Here is an 11,397-nt window from a genome sequence, read left to right on the forward strand (position 1 = left end):
GTTATGATGAAGAACCAGTTCAGATTCTCGACAGAAAGGACAAGTTTTGAGAAACAAGACGATTCCACTCATAAATGTTTTGTGGAGACATCACGGAGTGGAGGAGGCAACTTAGGAACCGAAAGTCAAATGAAGAAGAGATACCCGATACTTTTCAGTTAAGGACATCTAAATTTCGAGGATGAAATTTTCTAAGGGGAAGGTAAGTTGTAAATCCGATATTTTCTTGGTCTACTTTATTTTATTTTATTTTATTTTATTTTATTTTTATGTGAAATGAATAAAAGAAAAATGAAAATTAATTAATTAATTAATTAATTAATTATATATATATATATATATATATATATATATATATATATATATATATTCTATATATTTAATGGTTTTTATTAAGTAAAATAAAGAGAAAAGAAAAAAAAAGGATAAAAAGGAAGGAAAAAGAAGAAGATTATTTCCATTTTTCTTTTCTTCTTCTTTTTCCCTCCACCGCCAAGTTTCCCTAATCCATTTCCACCACTTTCTTCACCATTTCTGCACCAAATTTCAGAGGGACATCAAAGGAAAGAAGGCTGAGAAAGGAAGAAGAAGAAGTTCAACAAGTGTTTATTGAAGAAGATAAGGAGTTTGCAAGATCAACTTCTCTATAGTTCACTAAGCACAACTCTGGTTTTTTATTGATTCCGAGCTACACAAAGAGAATCTAGAGGTGAAGTTTAAATTTACTGAAATCTAACTCATTTTCAAACAAATTGTATGAAGAAAGCTTGACCAAATTCTAATGTTCATTGGGTGAATTTTGACAAAGAAAACAGGGCAGATTATTTTCACGCGAAATTAGAAGATCTCTGGTTTTTTTTAGTATTTCAGAGTGTATCGGTAGATTTCGGATCTCTATTTGGTATGGTTGGAAAGATCATTCAATTTGCTACAACTTTCATGAAGAAATCGTGAACCAAAATTGACTAAACATAAGTTAAATTGTAGGGACAAGTTAAAAGTACGCGATTGTTAGAGTGGTTTTGTTTCGAGGGATATCTGAGATTATACACAGGGAATCAAAATTTCATGTCTTCAGGTAAGGTTTATAGGACCTCAAAATGAAGATTTGGACATAAATAAATCTCATTTCGGATAAGTATTGGAAGAGTTATGATCATTTGAATGTCATACTGCGAATCAGAAAAATTTTAAGAAATGTGTGGAATATGGTTTAATGTTTTTAAAGATAGACTTCTTTAGCATTATCCTTAGTGAGCCATGTCAAGCATAACATTTGAAGATCATAATATTTAGGTTTCTAATACTCGGTTTGTAAACCCGATATTTTCTTGGTTTAATTTCTTTAAATGTGGAAAGAAAATGGAAATTAAGTGTAAATATATATATATATATATATATATATATATATTAAATAGTTTTATTAAATAAAGTAAAGAAAAGAAAGAAAAGAAAGGATAAAAAGAAGAAAAGGAGAAGAAAATTTCATTTTTTCTTTTCTTCTTCTTCTTCTCTTCCCTTCACCGCCAATATTTTTGAAGACATCCAAGTTCCATTTTTTTTTTCTTTTTCCTTCTTCAATTTACAGAGAACTTCTAAGAGAGAGTTTGGAAGAAGAAGAGAAATTTTACTAGAATTTTTAGGTTGAAGAAGAGGAGGAGAACTCAAGCAAAGTGTATCAATGGCTGAATTTTAGTTCATTCTGCACATCACTGGTTTTTAATTCGGTTTGAACTCTTCAAAAGGAATTAAGAGGTGAGATTTACATTTACTGAAAGTTAACTCATTTTTAAACAAACTTTATGAAGAACATTGGAGCAAATTCGGATATTCATTTGGTGCTTTTTGATGAAGCAAATAGGGCAGTTGGTTTTCACTCGAAATCAGAAGGTCTCTGGTTTTTCTTGTATTTCAGAGTGTATCGGTGGAGTTAGAATCTCTATTTGGTATGGTGGGAAAGCTTATTCAATTTACTACAACTTTCATGAAGAAAGTGTAAACCAAAAACGACTAAAAATCAGTTAAATGGTAGGGACAAGTTAAAGAGGTCGTGTGCGCGCGATTCTGGAAGTGGTTCTGTTTTGAGGGTTATATGTGTTTATGCACGGGGAATCAGATTTATATGTCTTCAGGTAAGTTTTAGAGGATTCCAAAATGAAGAATTTGATATAAAGAACACTCATTTTGGTTAAGTATTGAGAAAGTTATAGTCCTTTGAAGTTTATGTTAGAAATCTGGAAATTTTAGAGAATTGTTGAAATAGGATTTTATTTCTTAAGCTTTGTTTTCGTGAGCGTCATCTTTGGTGCGACATGTTATGTATATCTTTAGGAAACCAGAATGTTTAGAGTTTTAATACTCGGTTGGGTTGTTGGCAGGCCGAGAAGAATTAAACCGAGCTTATAGACCAAGGATCTAGCCCAAGACTGTGAGTGACAAAACCAACTTTGAAATATTTTCCATAATTGTTATTATGATTGAATGCGATAAATGTTTATTTACGAAGCCATGAAAAGTATTTGAATTTCATGACTATTTTCAAGTATACATTTGGAGACTAGATTTCTTAAAGAAATTTATGCTAGCACGTAGATATTAAATGTTTGGAAAGTATTTAAACCACAATATTTTAAGCAAAGCATGAATTAGTATGAAGTTTTGTTTTAAGAACTACAATTTTCCACGAAAGAGCTGAGTAAAGTTCGAGCTTTGTGTAAAATTTATAAGCAGGCATGTTTTAATATTTAAAGATGATTTATGAAATTTTCATTAACTACATGACTGAGATCTTGAGCCTGAGGCTAGAGATTACCGTGTGCACACTTGTTAGATTCCGTTGTTGACGTTGAGTGTACTCCGTAACAACGATGCTGTCGTGAGTGCTGGGCGGGCCCCACTACGACAAAGATGATGGGAGTGCTGGGCGGGCCCCACTACATCGTAGTGCTTGTAAACTTTGTTGTACTAGGTGTACCCTACACAACGTAGATTCGTCATGTTAGTTAAAATGCTTCGATATACTTGATATGCCTTGCTAGATTTCAATGATGAACATGCTGAGTATTTAAGGAAGCTATTCTTACTACTACACATTTACATTTGCGACTTGTATAACGGATTTATATGTGTAAAGTTTTCACGTGCTCTTATCTTTAAATTCATAGTTTTAAACTGAGTCACTCACTGAGCTTCATAGCTCACCCTTTCCAAAATGTTTTACCCATTTTCCAGGTAGAGATCGACTTCCCGGTGCCTGATAGACTGCCATAGTCTGTGGAAGCTTCATTATCGATTGCCAGTACGTGTTTTGAGTTGGGCATAGAGTCTGGTGTGTTGTGGTGTATATACACCTTGTATGTTATAGATACTCCACAGTTTGTATAAGTTTTAGGAGCTGTAGTTGTGTAAATTTTGTTGGTTATATTTTGATTAAGGTGTCTTTAGGTTTACTCGTGAAATCGGTAAATTTTGAGGTACACTTCATGTTTGTGTTTGACTAGCTGTGTTTGACTAGCCTAAGATCCGCTGTGTTTTGTGGCATGTACAATAGTTTATATACTAGATTGGCAAGTTCATCACATGAAAGTTTTAAGCAGAGTCGACAGATACAGGTACAGTAAAGCGTTGTTCGTCGGCTTCACGCCATCTTTCGGTCTAAGGTAGCAGGTAGTCCGGGAGGGGGTGTGACAACTTGGTATCAGAGCAGTTTGCTCCATGGGAATTAAGGTAGAGCGGTTAGCTCTAAGAAGAAACTGGAAAGTAAATAATTGAAAGTCAAGTTAGCTTAAAGGGAATTAGTGGAGTATGGTCTAGGTAAGGGTAGAAGTGAGTCCAATTATTATTAATACGTGAGTAGACATTTAGTATCATGCATTTGAGTTAAGTATTTATAGTATGTCTAATGTGTTGACATATTATAGGAGTCATGCCACCACGTACTGGTAGACGACGCCGGCAGAATCAGGACGGGATGCAAGGTCCTACCCAAGGTCCATCTGTAGGGGAATCTAGTACCCTAAGAGTTTGACGTAATGAATTGTCCTAAAGAACCAAAGGTTAGATTGGCCACATTTTTGTTGCAAAAAGAGGCTGAAGGATGGTGGAAATCTATATTAGCAAGACGCAGTGATGCACGTGCTTTAGACTGGCAGACTTTTAGAGGCATATTCGAAGATAAGTATTATCCCAGCACATACTGCGAAGCCAGAAGGGATGAATTTCTGAGGTTGAAACAAGGATCACTTTCAGTGGCTGAGTATGAGAGGAAGTATACCGAGCTTTCACGGTATGCTGACGTTACTGTAGCTTCTGAGAGTGACAGGTGCCGAAGGTTTGAAAGAGGGTTGCATTTTGAAATACGCACCCCAGTTACAGCCATTGCTAAGTGGACGAATTTCTCTCAGTTAGTGGAGACTGCCCTTCGTGTGGAGCAGAGTATAACAGAAGAAAAATCGGCAGTAGAGCTTAGTCGTGGGACTTCAACAGCTAGTGGATTTAGAGGTCATGAGCAGCGAAGGTTCACGCCTGGGATAAATATTTCAAGCAGTCAAGATTTTAAGAATCGCTCTGGAGGCCAAGCATCGAGGAACGTGAGTTATGGTAGTGTTTTTCAAAGACAGAGCCACAGAATACCTAGTCAACCCATTAGATCAACAGTAAGATTGCAACCAGGTCAGGAGTCCATTGCTAGTACCGTCAGGCGAACACCATGCACGAGTTGTGGCAGGAACCATCGGGGTCAGTGTTTGGTAGGTGCCGGTGTATGTTACCAGTGCGGACAGCCAGGACATTTCAAGAAAGATTGTCCGCAGTTGAACATGACAGTTTAGAGAGATCAGGGAGTTGGGTCCCAAACAGTTGAGCAATCGAGAGTTTCAGTGGTTCCAACAGAGGGCACCAGTAGTGTAAGGCAAAAGGGAGTTGTTGGAAGACCGAGGCAACAGGGAAAAGTCTATGCTATGACTCAAAAAGAAGCGGAGGACGCACCAGACGTTATTACTGGTACGATTCTTATTTGTAATGTACCGGCAGATGTTTTATTTGATCCAGGTGCTACGCATTCCTTTGTTTCTAGTATATTTCTGACTAAGTTGAATAGGATGCTAGAGCCTTTATCTGAGGGGTTAGCTATATACACTCCAGTTGGTGACGTTTTACTTGTTAATGAGGTGTTACGTAATTGTGAAGTTTTAGTAGAAGGTATCAGTTTGCTAGTGGACTTGCTACCACTAGAGTTGCAGAGGTTAGATGTAATTTTGGGAATGGATTTCTTATTTGCTCACTATGCATCTATGGATTGCCATAGGAAGGAAGTGGTTTTCAGAAAACCAGGCTTTGCTGAAGTGGTTTTTAGAGGTATGAGGAAGGTCGTTTCTAGAAGTTTAATCTCAGTTTTGAAAGCTGAGAAATTACTGAGGAAGGGTTGCACAACGTTTCTTGCACACATCGTAGTAGTGCAGAGAGAAAAGCTAAAGCCAGAAGATTTTCCTGTGGTGAAAGAGTTTCTTGATGTATTTCCAGATGATCTGTTAGGTTTGCCACCTGATAGAGAGATTGAGTTCACCATTGAATTATTACCAGGAACAGCACCTATTTCACAGGCCCCGTATAGAATGGCTCCAAGCGAGCTAAAAGAATTGAAGATGCAGTTACAAGAACTAGTTGACAAGGCATACATCAGGCCTAGTGTTTCGCCGTGGGGAGCACCAGTGCTTTTTGTGAAAAAGAAAGATGGTACCCTCAAATTACGTATTGACTATAGACAGTTAAACAAGGTTACAATACGTAACAAGTATCCTTTACCACGCATCGATGACTTATTTGATCAACTAAGGGGAGCAGCGTTGTTCTCTAAGATTGACTTAAGTTCAGGATACCACCAGTTGAAGGTTAGAGAATCAGATATTGCTAAGACAGCATTTCAAACGAGGTATGGGCATTATGAGTTTCGAGTTATGCCATTCGGTTTAACGAATGCGCCAGCGGTTTTCATGGATCTTATGAACAGGATCTTCCATCGGTATTTAGATCAGTTTGTGATTGTGTTCATTGATGATATATTAGTTTACTCGGTTGACAGAGAATCTCATGAGGAACATCTGAGGATTGTTCTACAAACTCTACGTGAAAAACAGTTATACGCTAAGTTCAGCAAATGTGAGTTCTGGTTGGAACAAGTAGTATTTTTTGGGCATGTAGTTTCAGCAAAAGGAGTTAGTGTCGATCCACAAAAAGTAGAAGCAATTGTCAATTGGGAAAGACCAATTAGTGCCACAGAAGTACGTAGTTTCCTGGGTTTGGCAGGATACTATAGGCGTTTTATTGAGGATTTCTCTCGATTGGCATTGCCTTTAACCGCTTTGACAAGGAAGAATGTTAAGTTTGAGTGGTCAGATAAATGCGAGCAAAGTTCTCAGGAATTGAAGAAAAGACTTGTTACAGCACCTATTTTGGCACTTCCTGTAACAGGGAAGGACTATGTGATTTATTGTGATGCTTCAAGGCTAGGATTAGGTTGTGTGCTTATGCAAGATGGGAATGTAATAGCTTATGCTTAAAGGCAGTTGAAGGAGCATGAGTGTAATTACCCTACCCATGATCTTGAGCTAGCAGTAGTTGTTTTAGCACTAAAAATCTGGAGACACTATTTGTTCGGGGAAAAGTGCCATACTTTCACAGATCATAAAAGTCTGAAGTATATTTTTGATCAAAAAGAGCTAAATCTGAGACAAAGGCGATGGCTAGAACTGATTAAAGATTATGATTGTACTATAGAGTATCATCCAGGTAAGGCCAACGTAGTAGCAGATGCATTAAGTAAGAAATCAAGACTTCCGAAGAGTGCCTTGTGTGGTATTCGAGTAGCTTTGTTGAATGAGTTAAGAGGTTCCAAGGCAGTAATAACTACAGAGGATTCAGGAAGTCTCTTAGCTCAATTTCAGGTTCGGTCTTCTCTAGTAACTGAGATTGTAAGAAGACAGTTAGAAGACAGTAATTTACAGAAGAAGTTTGAGAAATCCAAGAAAGGCTTAGAGGTGGAGTTTGAGCTAAGAACAGATGGAGCCATTGTTAAACAAGGAAGATTATGTGTTCCGAATATCAGTGAGCTTAAGAATGCTATTCTAGAAGAAGCTCACAGTTCAGCTTACGCTATGCATCCAGGTAGCACCAAGATGTACAGAACTTTAAAGAAGACTTATTGGTGGTCTGGAATGAAGCAAGAGATAGTTGAATATGTTGATAGATGTTTGATTTGTCAACAGGTTAAACCAGTAAGACAGAGGCCAGGAGGATTGCTTAATCCTTTGCCAGTGCCAGAGTGGAAATGGGAGCATATTACTATGGATTTTCTATTTGGATTACCTCGTACATCCATTGGACATGATGGTATATGGGTAATAGTAGACAGACTCACCAAGACGACACGATTTATACCGATTAAAATGACATCTACGTTAGACCAGCTAGCGAGATTATATGTTGATAAGATTGTGAGTCAGTATGGAGTACCAGTGTCCATAGTTTCAGATAGGGATCCGAGGTTTACTTCTAAATTTTGGCCTAGTTTACAGAAAGCAATGGGAACAGGGCTAAAGTTTAGTACATCATTTCATCCCCAAACAGATGGTCAGTCCGAGAGGACCATCCAAACTTTAGAGGACATGTTGAGAGCATGTGTCCTACAACTTAAAGGAAGTTGGGATACCCACTTGCCACTTATGGAGTTTGCTTATAATAATAACTATCAGTCTAGTATCGGTATGGCACCATATGAAGCCTTATACGGGAGACCATGCAAAACTCCTGTGTGCTGGAATGAAGTGGGAGAGCGGAAGTTAGTAGGTCCTGAGTTGGTTCAGATTACGACAAACAATATTAAGTTGATCAGAGAAAATCTGAGGAAAACCCAAGATCGACAGAAAAGTTATGCGGATAAGCGACGAAGAAACCTAGAATTCCAAGTTGGAGATCAAGTTTTCTTGAAATTATCTCCATGGCGAGGTGTTATTCGTTTCGGAATAAAATGTAAGTTAAGTCCTAGATATATTGGGCCATATCAGATAACGGAACGAGTGGGACCAGCAGCGTATAGACTTGAGTTGCCAATAGAACTTGCACGAATACATGATGTTTTCCATGTATCCATGTTAAGAAAATATATACCAGATCCATCACATGTGTTGCAAGAGCAACCCATTGAATTAAAAGAAGATTTGAGTTATGTTGAAGAACCAGTTCAGATTCTTGACAGAAAGGAACAAGTTTTGAGAAACAAAACGATTCCACTCATAAAGGTTTTGTGGAGACATCATGGAGCGGAGGAGGCAACTTGGGAACTAGAATATCAGATGAAGAAGAGATATCCGATACTTTTCAATTAAGGACATTCTAAATTTCGAGGACGAAATTTTCTAAAGGGAAGGTAAGTTGTAAACCCGATATTTTCTTGGTTTAATTTCTTTAAATGTGGAAAGAAAAAAAAAGAAAAAGAAAATGGAAATTAAGTGTAAATATATATATATATATATATATTTATATATTAAATAGTTTTATTAAATAAAGTAAAGAAAAGAAAGAAAAGAAAGGATAAAAAGAAGAAAAGGAGAAGAAAATTTCATTTTTTTTCTTTTCTTCTTCATCTTCTCTTCCCTTCACCGCCAATATTTTTGAAGACATCCAAGTTCCATTTTTTTTTCTTTTTCCTTCTTCAATTTGCAGAGACCTTCTAAGAGAGAGTTTGCAAGAAGAAGAGAAATTTTACTAGAATTTTTAGGTTGAAGAAGAGGAGGAGAACTCAAGCAAAGTGTATCAATGGCTGAATTTTAGTTCATTCTGCACATCACTGGTTTTTAATTCGGTTTGAACTCTTCAAAAGGAATTAAGAGGTGAGATTTACATTTACTGAAATTTAACTCATTTATAAACAAACTTTATGAAGAACATTGGAGCAAATTCGGATATTCATTTGGTGCTTTTTGATGAAGAAAATAGGGCAGTTGGTTTTCACTCGAAATCAGAAGGTCTCTGGTTTTTCTTGTATTTCAGAGTGTATCGGTGGAGTTAGAATCTCTATTTGGTATGGTGGGAAATCTTATTCAATTTACTACAACTTTCATGAAGAAAGTGTAAACCAAAAACGACTAAAAATCAGTTAAATGGTAGGGACAAGTTAAATAGGTCGTGTGCGCGCGATTCTGGAAGTGGTTCTGTTTTGAGGGTTATATGTGTTTATGCACGGGGAATCAGATTTATATATATTCAGGTAAGTTTTAGAGGATCTCGAAATGAAGAATTTGATATAAAGAACACTCATTTTGGTTAAGTATTGAGAAAGTTATAGTCCTTTGAAGTTTATGTTAGAAATCTGGAAATTTTAGAGAATTGTTGAAATAGGATTTTATTTCTTAAGCTTTGTTTTCGTGAGCGTCATCTTTGGTGCGACATGTTATGTATATCTTTAGGAAACCAGAATGTTTAGAGTTTTAATACTCGGTTGGGTTGTTGGCAGGCCGAGAAGAATTAAACCGAGCTTATAGACCAAGGATCTAGCCCAAGACTGTGAGTGACAAAACCAACTTTGAAATATTTTCCATAATTGTTATTATGATTGAATGCGATAAATGTTTATTTACGAAGCCATGAAAAGTATTTGAATTTCATGACTATTTTCAAGTATACATTTGGAGACTAGATTTCTTAAAGAAATTTATGCTAGCACGTAGATATTAAATGTTTGGAAAGTATTTAAACCACAATATTTTAAGCAAAGCATGAATTAGTATGAAGTTTTGTTTTAAGAACTACAATTTTCCACGAAAGAGCTGAGTAAAGTTCGAGCTTTGTGTAAAATTTATAAGCAGGCATGTTTTAATATTTAAAGATGATTTATGAAATTTTCATTAACTACATGACTGAGATCTTGAGCCTGAGGCTAGAGATTACCGTGTGCACACTTGTTAGATTCCGTTGTTGACGTTGAGTGTACTCCGTAACAACGATGCTGTCGTGAGTGCTGGGCGGGCCCCACTACGACAAAGATGATGGGAGTGCTGGGCGGGCCCCACTACATCGTAGTGCTTGTAAACGTTGTTGTACTAGGTGTACCCTACACAACGTAGATTCGTCATGTTAGTTAAAATGCTTCGATATACTTGATATGCCTTGCTAGATTTCAATGATGAACATGCTGAGTATTTAAGGAAGCTATTCTTACTACTACACATTTACATTTGCGACTTGTATAACAGATTTATATGTGTAAAGTTTTCACGTGCTCTTATCTTTAAATTCATAGTTTTAAACTGAGTCACTCACTGAGCTTCATAGCTCACCCTTTCCAAAATGTTTTACCCATTTTCCAGGTAGAGATCGACTTCCCGGTGCCTGATAGACTGCCATAGTCTGTGGAAGCTTCATTATCGATTGCCAGTACGTGTTTTGAGTTGGGCATAGAGTCTGGTGTGTTGTGGTGTATATACACCTTGTATGTTATAGATACTCCACAGTTTGTATAAGTTTTAGGAGCTGTAGTTGTGTAAATTTTGTTGGTTATATTTTGATTAAGGTGTCTTTAGGTTTACTCGTGAAATCGGTAAATTTTGAGGTACACTTCATGTATGTGTTTGACTAGCTGTGTTTGACTAGCCTAAGATCCGCTGTGTTTTGTGGCATGTACAATAGTTTATATACTAGATTGGCAAGTTCATCACATGAAAGTTTTAAGCAGAGTCGACAGATACAGGTACAGTAAAGTGTTGTTCGTCGGCTTCACGCCATCTTTCGGTCTAAGGTAGCAGGTAGTCCGGGAGGGGTGTGACACGGTTTTGGTTGTTTGAAAGGCCAAGAAGAAATAGGTCGGATTACACGTCGGGAAACTAATCTTAGACTGTGAGTGACCAAAACCAGTTTTGAAAATATTTTTTTCTCCTAATTATTAATTATGATTGACTGATCTACACGTTTATTTAAAAAGCTTTGAAAATCATTTAAATTCCATGATTATTTTCAAGTATGAGTTTTGAGACTAGATTTCTTAATGAAAATTTATGCTAGCACGTGATCATCAAATGTCTGGAAAGTATTTGAACCACTGTGTTTCGAACAAAGCATGAGTTGCCAAGTTTTGTTTTAAGAACTATCGCTTTTCACGAACAATCTGAGTAAACTTGAGCTTTATGAAAGATTAAGATAGCATACATGTTTTAATGTTTTCGTGCGATTTTTCTGATGTTTCCATTAACTACATGACTGAGGTGTTGAGCCCATAGCTATATGGTATCGTGTACACACATGTTAGATTCCATTGTTGACGTTCAGTGTACTCCGTAATAACGATGCTGTCGTGAGTGCTGGACGGGCCCCACTACGACAAAGACGATGGGAGTGCTGGGTAGGTCC

At 36.9% G+C, this 11,397-nt stretch overlaps 2 long non-coding RNA genes across 2 annotated transcripts; both read left to right on the top strand.

The window, feature by feature from the left end:
• Positions 1–1,530: 1,530 nt before the first annotated feature.
• Positions 1,531–4,010, top strand: LOC127150535 (uncharacterized). The gene is made up of 5 exons (XR_007822915.1): positions 1,531–1,755; positions 1,862–1,946; positions 2,033–2,132; positions 2,379–2,428; positions 3,232–4,010. It is a non-coding gene; the product is annotated as an uncharacterized LOC127150535 (long non-coding RNA).
• A 5,164-nt stretch (positions 4,011–9,174) lies between these two features.
• On the top strand, positions 9,175–10,930 carry LOC127150536 (uncharacterized). The gene is made up of 2 exons (XR_007822916.1): positions 9,175–9,558; positions 10,362–10,930. It is a non-coding gene; the product is annotated as an uncharacterized LOC127150536 (long non-coding RNA).
• Positions 10,931–11,397: the final 467 nt, after the last annotated feature.

This window comes from Cucumis melo, chromosome 8 (assembly GCF_025177605.1).
Source record: "Cucumis melo cultivar AY chromosome 8, USDA_Cmelo_AY_1.0, whole genome shotgun sequence".
Taxonomy (NCBI): domain Eukaryota; kingdom Viridiplantae; phylum Streptophyta; class Magnoliopsida; order Cucurbitales; family Cucurbitaceae; genus Cucumis; species Cucumis melo.